General features: G+C 38.1%; 1 long non-coding RNA gene across 1 annotated transcript; it reads left to right on the top strand.

The window, feature by feature from the left end:
- The first annotated feature begins 454 nt into the window (after positions 1 to 454).
- Positions 455 to 11,264, top strand: LOC142175403 (uncharacterized). The gene is made up of 2 exons (XR_012704421.1): positions 455 to 946; positions 4,605 to 11,264. It is a non-coding gene; the product is annotated as an uncharacterized LOC142175403 (long non-coding RNA).
- Positions 11,265 to 11,525: the final 261 nt, after the last annotated feature.

Below are 11,525 nucleotides of genomic sequence, written 5' to 3'. Positions count from 1 at the left end.
ATGCTTAATTTTTATTTTAATCATGAAAATACCAAAATATCATGCATTGCATTTAGGATTTGCTATTACATTTTCAGAATTAACTAGTAATTATTTATTTTATAGAAATTCGAAAATTACAAAAATAGCTCATTTTTACGTTTTTGTCTTTTAATTTTTTTCTAAGCCTATTGATTTTTCTCTTTTAATTTAGAATTAAGTATTGTTTATAATTTTTATAATTAGCTAATTAGTTTAATTTCACACTTTTGGATAATTTAGGATTTTTAATTTGTAGGATTTTAATTAAAAGAAAAGAAAAATTAGAAAATAAAAGAAAAAATTGGAAAAAAGTTTGTCTTGTGAAATTGGGCCAATTCTCACCCAACCCAGATCTTATTCAAAACTTCCCTTGACCCAGTCCCAAATATCGGACCCGACCCGCCAGGCCCAATTCCCCCACATTAAAATAACCTAGAAAAGGACCTAATTCGAGAGGGAATAGATGAGACCCTCTAGCGCAGCTTTTCCCCTTCTTCGGCATTCCCTCGTCATCTTCAACAACAGACGCTTCCTCCTCCTTCATTCTCTCCCTTGATTTTCGTCCAAACACAATATTTAATCCACAAGTTCTCACACACAAAAAAAAAAAAAAAAAAACAAAGGAAAAAGAAAAAATAAACGAAGAAGCTTAAAACAAACTTAAGAGTCCAAAATTGAGTCAAAAGTCTGCAACACAGAAACTTCAAGGAAAAAGAAAAGCAAGTTAAGTAGGATTAGAAAGAGATCTCCGCAATTGCATAGCATTATCGCTACTGGCTTCTATCTTCTGGTTTTCTGCGTAGCGTTTTTTTGGATTTAAAATTCTGTTGATGCTACTGCTGCACCATGCTTTGCTGAACTTCATCTAGCAGTTGTTTCTTGGCTTTTGTTTGGCTCGCTTCAGGTTTCAATTTCTGCACTTTAGGTACTCCTTTCATCTCTTACTTAATGTGTGTCCAAGCCTGTTATCAACATGCTGAAAATTGCAATAAAATGTATTTTTTTTAATATCCAGAGGGATCTGGTTCTTTATTTTTTTTAGTTTAGTTTAATTAGAGGAAAATTTTCTAACTAGAAGGTTTAGAGCAGGCAAATTTATGCCAAGTCCGTATGAGAAATGTGCCATCCTTCTGTTATTTTTTTAAGTTTAGTTTCTCTTATTTTTCTTTTTGTATAATTAAAATTTGTTGCCCTGCATTTACGTTCTCTCTTTAAAGTTACATGTTAAAAAGATATTAGTTTAGGTTTGGTAAATAATCTGTTTAAAGCTATGTTTGTAAAAGATTTCTTTATTTGGAAATGTTCTATTGGATTTTGGTGTTGTCTATTTTTTGTATTAAATAGTGTTAGTTTTGTGATAAAGTTTAGTTTCCTGGAACACTGTTAAACTCGTATAAGGATCAATATTTTTCTTTCTTGCGGATTAACCTTTTCCTTGCAATCATTTGATAAATTTTAATTTTCCTTTAAATCGTTTCCTATTTGTGGATCTATCATGTTTGGATTCATATTTTGAATATTCTGAAGTCGGTTTCATGTGCTGATTAGAATTGATTTTATCCCTATTTCTTATGTAATTCATGTTGTTTTGAAATAATGGAATGATGGATTGAATATTATTTTAATATGCAATTGGGCCTGCTGCCGGCCTAGGTTCCTTCAAATAACCAAACATTTTTTAAATTAGTTTGAGGTGTGTCATATTAGCCAAACGTACAATTTATGGTCTTCAAAATTAAATTTAGAAAACCTTTTGCTAGAATAATTTGAGGCGTGTCATGCCAATAAAATCTCAAAACCCATGGCCCTCAGTTAATTAATTTTTATCCTTAGAAATTGAGGTGCGCCATTTAGCTGAACTTCCATGGCCCTCGCAAACTTGAAAGTGCGTAGTTGCTTTAGGCGCGCTATAAAAATTACTTTCCTAAATCCGGGTGCGCATTTATGTTACCCAAATCCAAATCTCAACAACGTTAGATAAAATATGGTGTGGACTGCGGGTGCATTTATATGACGTAGTTCAAGACGTGTTTTATATAACGTTGAATCTTCCTTAAAATAATTAAAAGCGGCTAATAAGTTAAAATTGAACCATAGGTTAAAACATGTATTAAAATCAGATAATAGGCCAATTGTAACAGTTGAGCGACCGTGCTCGGTAATGCCTAACACCTTCTCCCGGGTTAACAGAATTCCTTACCCAGATTTCTGTGTTTGCGGACTGTATAACAGAGTCAATCTTTCCTCGATTCGGGATTCTAAACTGGTGACTTGGGACACCATAAATTATCCCAAGTGGAGACTCTGAACTTTAAAAATAATCTCGTTTCGATTGTCACTTAAATTGGAAAAACTCCCTTTATACCCCTTTACGGGGGTGTAGGAAAAAGAAGGTGGGACAGCTCTGGCGACTCTGCTGGGGATCGAACCCAGTATATATGGTTCAGGGTTCAAGAATTCGAGCTTAGAATAATTGTTATATTTGACTATATTTATTATCTGATTTTATTACATGTTTGGGCCTAATGTGCTAAATGTTGCTTTTTACCACTTTGATATTATTTGAACTGTATATAAGCTTCTACGAAACCCCTCTCTTCTCTCTTCTGAGTGCACGCTGACTTGACTTCTTTCTGTTAGTGTCATATCCCAAATAGAACGAGGTTCGGACAAGTTGCAAAGTCGGATGATTTTTTGGTTACCGGTACGTAGCCCCCCCCCCCCGGCTCGAGTTGTCCGCTCGGGTACACAAGTCTAGAACAATACACCAGGTTTTGAACTTAAAATAACTCAGGCTCATACCGGATCCCCAGTAGGAACGCTTATTTGCATCATGTGCATTTGACTTAGGGGACTCAACACAGGGGTTGGGTTCGTCTAGGACAGGTGTACCCAAAAATAAAAGACCATCTTGATGCATCCCATGTGCTACATGTTGCATTTATTCAAGGGTAAAAGGGTCATTTGGCGGACCAATGATAGTTGAGGACAAATGAAAAAAAAGAAGAAAAAAAAGAGAGTGAAGTGTGAAAATAAGGCAAGTAGGGCCCAATTATGTTCTCTTTCACCTTTTTTAAAAAGAAAAGAAAAAAAATGAAAAATTCAAAAAGATTTTGCACTTTTTCATATTTTTCGAAAATCAAAAATCAAAAAAAGAGGAAAAGAAAATCCAAAAAGAGTTTATATGTTTCATCATTTTTCAAAGCAAAATATGTTTTCTCTAAATTAGTTTTTTTTAATTCTTGCCCGTATCCAATTTGTCCGAACTACGCATACCTGATTCTCATCTTTCGGGGCGTGATATGTAGGCAACCAACATAAGGTCTGGTCTTGCCTAGTCTTTTGTTATTGTATTTCTTATTTTGTATTTGGAAATGTGTTACAAGTAAAAAAAAAACAAAAAAAAAAGAAAAGAAATTTTGCATTTTTATATTTTCGTTATAAGTTCTCTTTAGAATACTAATTCTAGAAATTAAAAAAAATTCTTTTGAGGTTGTTTTTCCTTTAGGCAATTAATATCAAAATAAAAATTACTTTTATATTTCCTTTAGTACTAAAAAAAGAGAATTTTCTTTTAGTACCTCTTTAAAAGTTTTCTTAAGATATTAATTCCAAAAATTCGAAAAGATTTTCTTTTGAGGTTATTCTTTGGGAAATTAATGAAAAATGAATGAATTTTTTTTTTAATTATTTTACAAGAACTTTAGGACATTGTACATAGAAGAAAAAAAGGTATACTTTATCTTTGGTTTAATTTCAGGGTTTCTCCCTTAGGTAATCAAACTGAAATCCAAAAAAAAAAAATCTTTTTTATTTCTTAGTTTGGAATCTTTCTTTCAGGATATCAAACGAAAATTCGAAATATTTTTCTTTGGCTTATTCTTTAGATTTCCTTCCTAAAGAAGAATCAAAAATAATTTTCTTTTGTAGGGTTTTTTCCTTAATAATTTCTCATAGAGCATTTGTTTCAAAAAGAAAAAAAACATGCTCGTTAAGCAAGTTTAGAGTAGGTTATAGAACATTCAGTCTAGAAAAAAAATTTGCTTCTTTTGTTTCTTTTTTCTCATCAGAGTAGTCATTAAGGTAAAAAGAAAAAAAAAGAGAAAAAAAGAGAACATCAGTTTGTTTACTTTATTTCCGATCTTCCCGAACTACGCAAAGATCTGATTCATGCGGCGTCATGATACGTAGGCAACCTACATAGGGTTCGATCGAATTATTTTTTATTATTATTAAATAAATAAATAAAAAAAGAGGGGAAAAAAGGAAAAAAAGGGAAACGAAAAAAAGAGGTGAAGTCATGGGATGTGAGAAATGAGAAGGAAGAAAAAGAGCGATAATCAGAAAGAAAAAGGGGAAGGAAAATGAGCGAGCTAAGAAGTGCGAGGAAAGAAAAGAAAAGAAAAGAGAATATTCAAATGAACAAATTGGGATGGTGTCAAGTGACCTTACGACCCTCGAAGTCATTCTAGAACCATTAATTGTTGCTAGGTGCATTGCACGCAATGTGATATTTTTGCTATTAAATGCCCTAACGCTAACGTAATGACCCCATTTTGTTCCTTTTGATATCTTCATAGCAGAAAGGTGGTTGGTTTGTGGTTCTCGAAGTAGTAACTCCTCTCCACAACATATGGTCAAAAAGCAATAGCAGACAACAACAAAATTGGGTTGGTTGACACCGGTGCCCGAAAGCAGTTGGTTGAACAAGACACTAGTTTGGTTGATGAGGTAAGGATATTAAGACAACACATGACGGACATGTATCAGGCCTGGATGACTGGGAAGGCACCACCCCCGCCACCACCTAGCTTCTTAGATGCTACCCTTACCCAAACTTCGGTCATAGTGCCGGATGATCCCCCATACTCTCCAGATCCACCCGTTTATCACAGCTTTCCCAACCGTCCTAGTAGCTCCATCACTCATCCTCCAATTACCTCTCCCCAAAATTTCCCTCCTATCATATCCACTATTCCCAACAATGAATATCCACTCAAAGCTCATGATGCCCAATACTACCTCGCAGAGGTTGCCCACAAGGTTCCTGACTCATACAAGAAGAGCCCTCGGATGAGCTTCATGTTGAACATGAAAAAGTCACGGGAAACGAAGGGCGAGATGAGATATCCAGGAAATTGAAAAGTATAGAACAGTCCTTAAAGAACAGAAAGGGATGGGAGACCAGGTTAACATGTCTTACAAAGAGTTGTGTATATTCCCTGACGTTCGTCTGCCCGTAGGGTTTAAAGTGTTAAAGTTTAACTTGTATGATAGGTGTGGAGATACTATAGCCCATTTGAGGGATTATTGCAGTGAAATGAGAAGTGTTGGCGAGAAAGATGATTTGTTGATGGCGTATTTCAGTGAGAGGTTGACTGGGGCAGCTTTGGAATGACATAATCGTCAAGATGTCGGTAAGTGACATACATTGGGCGACGTGGCTCAAGATTTTGTGCGACGCTTTCAGTGCAATATAGACATTGTCCCAGACCACTCTTCCATATCCCAGATGGAAAATAAACCCAAGGAAAGTTTTAAGGATATTTGGCTCAGATGGAACGAACAAGTTGCTCGGGATAGTCCTCCCATTGATAGAAAAGATGTTGCTGAGCCCCGCCGCCGACAGGGTCCAGTGTTCATTTTTGCTAAATGCTTTCAGCCTCAATATCGACCCCGCGGATATCCTTGTAATCCTCCCCACTACTACTTCTCTCCACAGAACCCCCAAAATCGTACATCATTTTTCCGATACCCCGTCCACAATGCACCACCATACGCTCCACGTCCACGAGGCCCGCGTTGGCCCGCACCACTTCCACAAATGTCTTACCTGCCTCCTCAGACATATCAACCACCTACCCGCAAAAGGTTCCAACTGAGGCCAAAGTATAAAATGAAAAGACTACTGAAAAAAGAAAAGGCTTTCACCCCTATTGGAGAATCATATGCTAGTCTGTTCTAGAGGCTGAGGCAATTGGACATGTTGAAGCCGATTCATATAAAAATGTCAAAACTTCTTCCAAAGAAGTTTGATTTTTCTCAAAGGTGCGCATATTGCTCAGATGCCCCGGGGCATGACATAAAAAAGTGTTGGTATCTGAAAGAAGCAGTCCAGAAGCTTATTGATGCAGGTGACATTACTGTGCAAAATCCAAATGCAGCAGATACTAGCCAAAGTCCATTGTCTGTTCATAATGAGACGCATATGGAGGACATGATTTGTGTGGAAAAGGAATATGAGAACTATTCTAAGATCCTCGGAGGGCCACTTGCCGCAAAGCTTTTAGCGCTATCACTCTTGGTTCCGGAAGTTGATCATAAGAACGAGCCAGCCAAAGGGACCCAAAAGCAATTTGCTAAGGACAATGCGATGAAGACTTCTGAAGGTTCTAGCAATGTTGATGTTGAACTCAGTGGCAAAGATGTAGAGCTTGGTAATTGGAAAGACGCTCCATCTTTTGGCAAGCAAGGGAGGAGTTTTGGTGGTTTATTTTGTTGTCATTTCTGTTGTCCGGGTTATTTTCAGGGTTGTCATCTGGATATTGTCTTGTGACTCAAACCCTTCTATCCTTTTATTTTGCCTAGTTTGTTTAGTCGTAGTAGCTTGTTTAGTGTTGTCTGGTTTTGTTCCAGGGTTGTAACCCCAGCTTATTTTACTTATTTTGTTATTCAAACCCTTTCATCATCTGTCTAATGTAATTTCTTGTTTTCTGTTATTTCTAGTTAGTGTTCTTTTAGTTCTCTTTTCCTTTAATAGTCTTTTTCCTGTTGACTTTAGTGACATGACATGCACGTTTAACTCTCAGCCTGATTTTAAAAAAGTTAGTTTAATCATGAAGCAATTTGGGAGATGATATGATCATTTGAGGGAAATAAGTGAAGGGATTTTGAGATCACAAAGCCTGAATTGTGTGAAACTGGGGCAGATAGAACATAAAGAAACACTATTAAAACGCATCCTACCACATCAGGCTGAAGCTAAAGGCAAGTTTTCCCCAAATTAGCACGGGCCGTGTTGGTAACGAGAGTGTTGTCCGCTGGTGCTTTGTATTTAACAGATGTAGAAGGCAAATGTGTGGATATGGCTATCAATTCTGATGTAGACAAAAGATATTATGTATAATTTCTTCGGTTTGTTTAATTGTGGTGTTTGTACTTGGCATGTTTTGAAGATTGGAATGACGAAGATATTTTGTTCTACTATCTAAACACTTTATCCTTTGTTACCCCTTTGAGCCTTATTTATTTTCTTTCATATCCCTCTGTTGGAATCAGAAACAGAGTTTAAAAATATGATACAAAAAAAAAGGAGAGAAAGAAAAAGAAAAAAAAGAAGAGAAAAAGAGAAAGAAAAAATGGAAAAAAAGTAGAGAAAAGAAAAAAAATAAAAAAGAGAAAAAGAAAAAAAGAGAGAAAAGTACAAAAACAAAGCAATTTCTATGTCATGAACTACGTTCGACCTGATTCCTTTTAAGGATACGTAGGTAGCCTCATGGTTCGGTCCCATCAAAATAAAATCCAAAAGCCCCCAGGCCAAGAAACTGGGGCAGCAGTTGTGGTTGTTGTAAGAGATCTTATTCCAAAAGTTGTAATTTTGAGCCATTTTAAGTTGTTTTTGAGTCTTTATCCTTTCTTTCTAACCCCATCCAAAAGCCCGCATTACGGTCCAAAGAATGACCTTTCGATCAATCTTTGAGTAGTGCCAAGTCAAGCGAGTTAGAGGTATGATTCACATTAGGGGCAACACTCTGTTCTGCACAAGGAAAACAAAAATGAGAGAGTCTTATCGGTGAAAACCTTCACAGACACCATAAGACGACGGTAAGTTGAGAGAAAGAACAAAATGAGAGAGGCTTGATGGTGAAAACCCTTCGGGCACTACAAGTAGAATAAGGATCGTGAATCAGATTAGATAATCGAAGCATTGAAGCCCATTTTCACGGTTTTGGTGTATAACAAGAGTTGAACATCAGACTTGTTTGACAGATTAGGTCACTTAATCAACATGTGCATGTCATGGTCATTAGAGTTGGTATCCACATCTGATAGGTTTCTACTTTGTAGTTTTTTTTGTTAGGAATCATCTCTTTCCTTTATCCTTTACTCTGTTCCTTTTGTCTTGTTTACTTCCTCTTCCTGAGTCTGTTTGGTCAGAACAAGTGAGAAATGACTTCAAAATTTGCCATCAGCTTTCCACTTGCACAAAACGAGATCTGGCTAGCTCATTAAAGTGGCATAAGTCAGGAAAGAACAATGTGCGCACTAAGTTGGTAACAATCAACATGCTTTGGGGTTCATGTGAAATGCAAAGGTTTGGTATATATCAATTCATAAACAATGCAACAGATGGAGGGTGTAGGGTGAACAGATCAAAGGTATTTTCTATGATAAGATTGACAAAGAAAGTGGTTAACCAGTGATAAACAAGGTCTTCCAAGAAGAAATCAAAGTTATCATGGCAAGTGATGGAGAAATAGACCTCAAGGCCAAGGCCAGTGATTTGAGTTAGGAAAGAACAACATGCGCACTGAGTGGATGGCAATTGACGTGCTTTGGGATTAATGAGAAACACAAAGGTTCAGTACATGAGCACAATGCAACAGATGAATGGTATTGGGTTTGAATGGATCAGAGGTATTCTCCGTGATAAGGTGATAGAGAAAAGTGGTCAGTCAATAAACAAGCAAGATCTTTCGAGTTAAAACCGAAGTTACCATAGGAAGTGAAAGAGCAATCGCCCTCAAAGTTCAAGGCCATAAACCAACCACCATGTTTAAATTCACAAGTTTTCTTTGATTGAAACAGAGGCAGAAAATTTAGTTTGTTTCGGAGAAACCCTTCGTAAGGAAAAGCAAGCACCAGACAGGTTTGACCGTAAATTCTCAGGACCCTCCTAGAAAATGGGACCTAGTTTAAATTCAAAATAACCATGAGTAGCAAAATCTAGCATAAATGTACCTTGAGATAGGATTCAAATAGGAGTTTTCAGGACCCTCCTGGATAATGGGACCTAGCTTTAAGATTTCCATTAGATAACAAGATTTAGCGTAAGTTCTACGGTAGGGAAGCATAATTCAGCCTTAAAAATTATCATTCTTAAGATAAGACTTGATTTTGATTTTCAGGACCCTCCTGGATAATGAGATCTAGTTTTAAGACCTTCTTGGATAACGAGATTTAGCGAAAGTCATACCTTTAAAAAACATAATTCAGCTTTAAAACTGTCATTTAACTAGGAGTTTTCAGGGCCCTCCTGGATAATGGGATCTAGCTTTCAAATTCTTAGTGATATTAGGCAACATGATTCAGTTAACACTCACATATATGCCTAGTTACCAAACTGGGGCAGAATTTTTTTTTTGTTTTGTCTATTTCGTCAAAATTAGGAGCGCACCTGGAGAGTAAGGGAGAACAACGCCAATTTTAAGGATAGAAAGCAGTTCAAGCATTGGTAATCAGGAGCCCACCTGGAGAACAAAGCGATTCAAGTGTTGGTAATCAGGAGCCCACCTGGAGAACAAAGCAATTCAAGTGTCAGTAATCAGGAGCCCACCTGGAGAACAAAGCAATTCAAGTGTCGGTAATCAGGAGCCCACCTGGAGAACAAAGCAATTCAAGCGTCGGTAATCAGGAGCCCACCTGGAGAACAAAGAAATTCAAGTGTCGGTAATTAGGAGCTCACCTGGAGAACAAAGCAATTCAAGTGTTGGTAATCAGGAGCCCACCTGGAGAACAAAGCAATTCAAGTGTCGGTAATCAGAAGCCCACCTGGAGAACAAAGCAATGCAAGTGTCGGTAATCAGGAGCCCACCTGGAGAACAAAGCAATTCAAGCGTCGGTAATCAGGAGCCCACCTGGAGAACAAAGCAGTGAAAGTGTCGGTAATCAGGAGCCCACCTGGAGAACAAAGCAATTCAAGTGTCGGTAATCAGGAGCCCACCTAGAGAACAAAACAATTCAATTGTCGGTAATCAGGAGCCCACCTGGAGAACAAAGCAATTCAAGTGTCGGTAATCAGGAGCCCACCTGGAGAACAAAGCAATTCAAGTGTCGGTAATCAGGAGCCCACCTGGAGAACAAAGCAATTCAAGTGTCGATAATCAGGAGCCCACCTGGAGAACAAAGCAATTCAAGCGTTGGTAATGAGCCCACCTGGAGAACAAAGCAATTCAAGTGTCGGTAATCAGGAGCCCACCTGGAGAACAAAGCAATTCAAGCGTCGGTAATCAGGAGCCCACCTGGAGAACAAAGAAATTCAAGTGTCGGTAATTAGGAGCTCACCTGGAGAACAAAGCAATTCAAGTGTTGGTAATCAGGAGCCCACCTGGAGAACAAAGCAATTCAAGTGTCGGTAATCAGAAGCCCACCTGGAGAACAAAGCAATTCAAGTGTCGGTAATCAGGAGCCCAACTGGAGAACAAAGCAATTCAAGCGTCGGTAATCAGGAGCCCACCTGGAGAACAAAGCAATTCAAGTGTCGGTAATCAGGAGCCCACCTGGAGAACAAAGCAATTCAAGTGTCGGTAATCAGGAGCCCACCTGGAGAACAAAGCAATTCAAGTGTCGGTAATCAGGAGCCCACCTGGAGAACAAAGCAATTCAAGTGTCGGTAATCAGGAGCCCACCTGGAGAACAAAGCAATTCAAGTGTCGATAATCAGGAGCCCACCTGGAGAACAAAGCAATTCAAGCGTTGGTAATGAGCCCACCTGGAGAACAAAGCAATTCAAGTGTCGGTAATCAGGAGCCCACCTGGAGAACAAAGTAATTCAAGTGTCGGTAATCAGGAGCCCACCTGGAGAACAAAGCAATTCAAGGGTCGGTAATCAGGAGCCCACCTGAAGAACAAAGCAGCAGTTCAAGTTTCGAGGAAAAGCAGAGCAAGTGTTGGTAATCAGGATCCCACCTAAAGAACGAAGGGAAAGCAACAATGTTCGAAGGAAGACGGTTCAAGTTCAACAATCAGGCGCCCGCCTGAAGAAAAGGGAAAGTGTCTCAGATTACAATTCAAATCGGCAACAAAGAAAGTTCACGTGGAGAATACAAGTCAACAAGGCAACAGGAACTGCAAGACCAAGTTTGAGAATATAGATAGGATTTTTGTAATGCATAGATCATAGTTTAGTCTAGCTTCTTTTATTTTGCCATGGTGTAATAAGGAGTTCAGTAAGCAGTAGCAGCAACAACAACAGTGAAATCACAGCTTTGTGGTAGTCTCAGCTACCGAAACTTCCCGAACTACACTGACCTGATTCCTTTATAGCCAAGGATATATTGGCAACCTCGGAAGCAGGGTGCGGTCAAATCTTTCAAAAAATGCTTCCCACGGAGTATTCAAACAGGCAAAAATCACTCGTATCCGCTCACTTTATCTTTGCAGGAAAACTCTTCGCGTTTCCGAGCAAAGAGGGGCAGTTGTGAGCACGTGATTTTTGCTCTATATGAATTGCTCCTATACAATCAAAGAAAATAGATTTTTTTTTCATTTATTTGCCATTTTAT

Source organism: Nicotiana tabacum, chromosome 21 (assembly GCF_000715075.1).
Source record: "Nicotiana tabacum cultivar K326 chromosome 21, ASM71507v2, whole genome shotgun sequence".
NCBI lineage: Eukaryota > Viridiplantae > Streptophyta > Magnoliopsida > Solanales > Solanaceae > Nicotiana > Nicotiana tabacum.
Note: the sequence above shows the minus strand (reverse complement) of the source record. Positions and strands in the feature narration are given on the sequence as shown.